Genomic DNA, 6,874 nt, shown 5'->3' on the forward strand with positions numbered 1-6,874 from the left:
GGAGGGCTCGGCCGCGGCTGCCAGGCGCGCGGGAAGCTGCCGCCGCGGCGGCGGGACCCCCGCCCCTGCAGCGGGTCCTCCCCGCGGACACCCGTGCGCTCGCTCGGGATATGCACGGCTAGTAAGGCCATGAGCGCTTGCAGCTGTCATTTCAGAGCCGTGAACCTAATGCAGAGCTGGACAGGAAACCGTAACCGTCCAAGCAGCATCCCCCAAACAAGAGGAGAGCCTGCGCCCAGAAGACGTCATACATACATGAATCCAAACAAATTACATATATTTATGTATAAACATATATATGAACTTAAGCATTAACAAATGCACTAAATATTTGTAGAGATTTATATCTGTATGGGCTCTTGTCCACACTCCAAAAGCCAGCAGACAGACAAGTTACCTAAAGGCTGTAACCCCAACACGGGATACAGAAGGCTTTAATGGGGCACATCAGTCTTAAAGATTCYACTTAAGTTGCTAATTATGGCTTCTGAAATTGCAAATTAGATTTGAAATCCTGTCGTTAGAACATGTAATCACTCCTCTAGTTGCCCTACTTTGGTTTGAACTGTCTGTTTTCCTCCTCTTTCTGGARAGTTTTGCTCACACTCAGCGACATTAATCTCCCTGCATTTACTCTAATCTAGTCTATTTGACGTGTTCTTAACCCGCTCCCTGGAGGAAGCCAAGCCGCAGCATCCACCACACGGAGCTGCGCAGCTCCATGTGTGAGGAGCAGTATGCAGTGACGCATGAGACACCTTGTGGTGAATTTTGCCTAGTGTCAAGTTTATCTTTTCTTTAGTTCAGGGTCCAACACTCATTAAGGTCTACATTAAAAAAAAAAAAAATTAGTCCTTGCCTACAGTTGCCTACAAACAGCCACCCTGTTAGGGTTTAGGGCTGGACCCAAAGATCAAAGTCAATAGTAGGACTGTGATAAGGACTAGGTACAACCTCCTGCTCAAAGCAGATACAGTTTGATTAGGTTGCTCAGGGCCATGTCCAGTCAAATTTTATATATTTTAGAGGGCGGGGATTCCACAAGCCCTCCAGACAACCTACACCACATAAAAAAGAACCAAAACTTATCTCTCCTGGTTGGAATTTCCTGTGTTCCAACTTGGGTCTGCAACCTCTTTTCCTTACATTGGGTTACTGAAGAGAGGACCCTGTCTCTAGATCCTCCTCTGAGCTGGGACAAACAGTAAGATCCCCTCTTGGCCTTTGCCTCTTAAGATTGAATGAAATCACTAAAGTTTCTGGCATTACGTGGCCCAGAAGTGCTCCGTCTTTTTGGCTGATATACGTATGATAGCAAGTGGTATCGGACTGCCACTAAATGAAGCATAAAATGACTGGAAGAATTATYAAGAGACATTACAACATGCAGAGGCTTTCTTCATGCTTTCCATATCACTTTACAACAGTGACACTAGGCAGACACTAATATGCAGCCCTCAGATATTTACACACATGGTGTGCACGAGACTGGAATAAGTCTTTTTTTCCTTTGGTACAATATTCACTTCTGTTATTTGGCTGAATCTAGCATCCTGTGCTCCAAATGCCGCAGACAGGTGCCACTACAAACCAGAGAATACAGGATCTAAGTCAAAGAGCAACTTTAAAGTCAGCTTCACTGACAGAAGACTCAGATCATTGATGAAAGAACCTAAAACATGAAAATCTCATGCTCTGTTTTTCATTCAGAAATCATGGTGTTATGTGGGCAAACATAGTGATTGTCAACTTGACGCCTTGCAGAAGAATTAAGCAGACATCTGTGCTTATTCTGTCAAAAGATAGTTGAGATGTATACATACATTTAATCCGGGAACTTCCGGGAACTTCATACCAGAAGAACTTCCATGAAACTTTTAAGCAGAAAGTATACAAAAATTTTTTTTTCATTTAATGTTCTGTATGTTTATGACTACTTGAAAACTATGATGAACTCTGTATTTAGTCTTACTCAGGTATGGCCCACTCAAATACTGTCATGTTCTCTTTGCCCCTTCTTCCTCTCTTCCCATTTTGGATGGTTTGTTCCACTAGGACAAATCTTATGCACAATCAGTAAAATTACGAATTTGTATATACTGAATACATTCCTTTCTGCCCCCAAACAATCACCTGGTGGGATATTTGACCGTGAGAAGCATCTGAAAGTTCTGCAGAAGCTTTTGGTTGAGACTAGCGAAAGCCATTGCAAGGTGCTTCACGGCACGGTTGTGCTCCTGCCTGCCGTTGTTACTGTCTGCATCCTGACTTCTGCACCTGCTCATCCTCAGCATAGTCTGATGGAACCCACTGCACGTTTTGCCGATGGTAGAGCTTTGTCTGGTGTAAGACACACAGAATAAGGTACATGGGAAACAAAGTGATTCTGTGATGAGGATTTCTCAGGATGATACAATCTGCTCTGTGTAGAGATTACAAAGAGGCCACAATATCTGCTTCTCCTGAACCTATATACATTGCTAGATGCAGTGTTCATTTCTGGAGGTACTGTACAGTCACCACTACGTTCCCAAAGGCAGTAATAATGCACATAAGACACTGAACATTTCTTGTTCTTTTGTTACCTTTGCTATTTTTAATGGCATGTTGGTTAATTTGCATATTGATAAGTGACTGGTTTACAACACTTCAAAAGGTTTGGTTTCTAAGTACTGATAAAGCTAAGTAAAAATCTGAACGAGCCTCTGTCTGACTTGCACCAGTTGAAAAGCATACACATACATATTACTTATTGTTTTCATCACAAATTTTGATTTTTGTATTATATAGGAAAATACTTGTTATTGCACTGTTTAAAAAATGCTTAGGAAAGCATTAGGAAGGTAGGTCTGAGCTCTACGTGATGCCAAGGAATTAACGAAAAACAAAAAATAATGATGTCAAATATTTGTTTTCTTCATATACTTGTAAATTAATTCCAATTTTGCAGAAATATTTTATAAGCCACCAGTGGCTTCATCTCATGCATATGCAACTGGCTGAAGTAAACCAGAGCTATACTTCTGATACAAAGAGTGTGATATTTATTGGCTGCACAGCTAAATATGCAAACATTTGTTAAAACAAACGAATAGAAGCATAAGAACACAATCCCCAGTGACTTATGCAGTCAGCTAATGCATTCTGCAATGATAGTATTCCCTGCTGATTTATAACAGTGATATGCAATGACAGCGGAAGGGCAGAGAAAAGCCCAGAAGACACCTTTTCTTTCAGAAGGCTATTGGTAAAATTGTCAATTGAAAGTTAAATGATAGTGGGATTAAAACTGTTAAGTGAAAGTTAGATGACAGCAGATGACAGAGTGGGTTTGAAAGTATCTTTCTTGGGAATAGCCTCATTGATCTTAGAGCAGAAATTCTGATAGTCATCAAAGATTATTCTTGTTCTTTATATTTGCAACTTAATCTTAAGTAAAATAATAGTTCAAGACATGCAGTATAGAGTAGGGTAAACAGAGACACGGAAACTTAGCTGCATTGTCTTGCAATACTTTGAAATCATCACCTTCACAGCAGGGACACGCTTCCAGTTCTAAAACAAATCCCCTGACTTTTCATAGGATTTACACCATCACTATTATGGTATTCTCTAGCTGCAAAAGATTGCTATGGCAAAAGTTATTAAGGAAAAAGAGCCAACTCCTTTTTATTTATAGAAATAAAACCTAGCAATCCAAAAAGGCAAAAATAATCAGAGATCTAAAGATGTTAAAAGAATGTATGTTGTTATTACATACAAGGAAGACTTGAAGAGGATTGCAACAGCTTTCAAATACTGCACATTAAAGGTTGCTGTAAAGACGAAAGCAGTAGTTTGTTCTTAGTGTTTCTGCGGGATCAGTCAGCTGGTTTCAAAAGCAAAGGAAGAGCCTTTCCCAGTGTCTAATCCAAACTTAACTGTAGGGATGATAAGCAGCACAACAGAGTGATGGAGAAACTGGAGAATGTAACAGCAGTATAGGGGTACATCTACAAGGGACAAGATGGATTTGATCCTCACTTGGGAAAGGAAGATGGCCAAGATGATTTCTTAAACCCCTTTCCAGCCCTGTTTCTCTATGTGAACCTGCTACTGTAGCTGCAGCTATGCGCATTATGGTTGTGAGCAGAATGCAGGCATACTTCTGCATTGCTAATCTAGATGCTCTGAATACTTTGCTTAGCTATGCTGGTACAAATTTGAAATAATATCCGTGACTCCATTTCCAAATGTTTCCAGTGTAATGGARCATTACATTATATACATAACATTACATACATCTCCTTGGAGACRAGAAGAATAATATTAATATCAAAACATCTCACTATTTTTACYTTTTTACTTCTTTCATACTTTTATCAGAGTTACAGCATCTGCAAATCCCCTGGCTGTTTCCCTGTTACCTCTCTGCATTATGCTAAGCCAGCTTGTTTCAGAGTATGGGCATCTGTGTTGATGGTACAGGAGCAGGGGAGATGTAACAAAATAAAATCTTTAGACAACTCTGTGTTCTAGCCAGGAAGCAAAATTGCAAGAATCCTGCAAACAGCAGGAGAGAGGAATTGGTAAACCAACTTCGGAGGAACTAGACAGCAGATGAATTGGGGAAGCAAGGGGGCATCTGCACTGAGAGAAAGATTTGTCAGAAACACAGCTTGTGTCCCATGTAAGTTACAGTATCTGACCTCATTTTTTGCTAAATTACATGAATTTTCTTTGATGTGAATAAACTTCTATCAAGGACTAGAACAGAATACCCAAGTTACTTTCTGTTAATTACAAAAAGCTAGTTACGTGTAATAACTTGGTCTCTGATGAAACCTTTGCCCTACCAATACACAGTGGTATACTTAATAAGTATTTAATAAGAGATATTATTAACAAGTAGTTAAAAGGATGCTTTAAATTGTTCAAATACACGCTCCATCAATAGTGATTTAAATTCTGAAGCCTGGTGCTAAAATTCATAGGACTATCACAATGCAAAAACAATTTCCTAGTACGTGGAGCACAGCAGAGAATCGCAAAGCGGGTCTGCCCCAAAACACCTGCAAGGCAATTCAGATAAATGAGGCACCTAATCTAAGCTTTTCATAGGGCTTACTAGATGGTTCACACAGAAAAACAACTCAAGTTGTCACTAAATTGTATATTAAGGCAGGCTGAATCATATTCCAAAAGTGTCATTTATCCCATCCTGAGATATATCTAGTTCCGATGAAATCACTTTTCAACAACAAGCTTTGAGGACTAGTTTAGGCTAGCACCCATATTTTTACAGGTCTGTAGTGAGATATGATCAATTTACTCTTAATTTGTGTTCACACATAACTGAACTAGCTCAGTTCACTAAATAGGAATTATATCTTTCACGAGTTACACAGGCAGAAAAGATGAATTAGTAGTAACATAAACACTAATATTGTACTTGTTTTGTAGTCTTACGTAGAGAACCTGGCTAGACACTACATCCACAGAAGACAACATTTTGCTGCAATATGCTTGGGCACCTCATACCATGCACTGAAGTATATGAGAAAGCAAGCAGATTGAGATGAAAAAAGTGAGGAGGAGGACAAGGCAATGATGAAATGACTGAGTTTGATAATAATAAGGAGCAGTCACAGCACATTAGTTGCCTAGTCAGTGTTTATATTGATAATTAATCTTCATAAAACTGCTTGCTATCTTCAAATTCAAGAAAGGGAAAGTCTTACTGCATTCAAGATCTTCATAGGCTAGAACAACAAATTCAGGATACCAGAAGGACGCTGCATATCTAGCGCTTGTACATTTAAGAATTGAAGCCTATATTAGCATATCTACCATTATCCTTTTAAAATAAAACCCACAATTTTGTCACTGTAAAATAAGCATTGATATTTGAAAGCACAAGTAATGATTATTTAATCTGACCTGAGACAAACATAGAAAGAAAACACTTACCAATTAGAAAATTATTACTCCAACCATAAAGTTTCATGTGTAGACACATTTTTCAAAAAATGCAATATAATAGAAACCAACTGCAAATTTGGCAGTCTTTGGCATAATTGATTTGATAAAAATTGTATGAGTAACGTCAGGAATTTGGAACAGACTTCCTGGTCTAATGCACCCAGAAGATAATCTTTCTTATCTTCTCATTTCTTTCAATGAAAGAAGAAAATCAGATGTAGTCAGTAATACCTTGGAATACTGATGCAGCAAGTTTTTGAATCCATAGCTGATACAAGCATTAGCTTATTCCTGACGCAGCATTCAAACGAAAAGTCACCCTGCCCTGCCCTATGCAGTACATTATACATAGCTGTACAGCTATATTTTACACATAATCCAAAGTTAGTTCACAGACATTTGTATAATGCCTGAAGGTTTTACAGACCAATTCAAAAGACTGCCTTTACATATTACTGAATTAATTTCACCCATTTGAATCTGGCAGTTCTTCTGTGTTGCAATTTGCCTTCTTCTCTGTAGATTTTTCACTGTAAATAGTGAGACTTATTAATTCAACTAATCATTTAAACATTCTGTATAGCCATTACTGGTATGCCTTCAAATGAAATGTGTTTGTCTGTTCCTCAGAGTTATAYGCAGACAATATGAAACGTCATCAATCTGAAACCCCACTTGGGCATGAAGTACGGATCTGCTCAGCCTGCCCAGCCCRTGGATATTTACACTCTTACCCATTGCTTAGCCATCTGTAGGAACTCCATAGCTGGCAGTCCTCAGTGGTTTTACATGCACTGCAAGTACGTTGCTCAAAGATCTGTGAGCATCCATGCAGTTACGGGAGAGATGAAGATCAATTTGTTTTGACTAAAGGAGACTGTGTTCATTTGCTGTAAAACTTGTATGGAAGCCA

This window comes from Nothoprocta perdicaria, unplaced genomic scaffold (genome assembly GCF_003342845.1).
Source record: "Nothoprocta perdicaria isolate Ctin4 unplaced genomic scaffold, notPer1 scaffold_20, whole genome shotgun sequence".
NCBI lineage: Eukaryota > Metazoa > Chordata > Aves > Tinamiformes > Tinamidae > Nothoprocta > Nothoprocta perdicaria.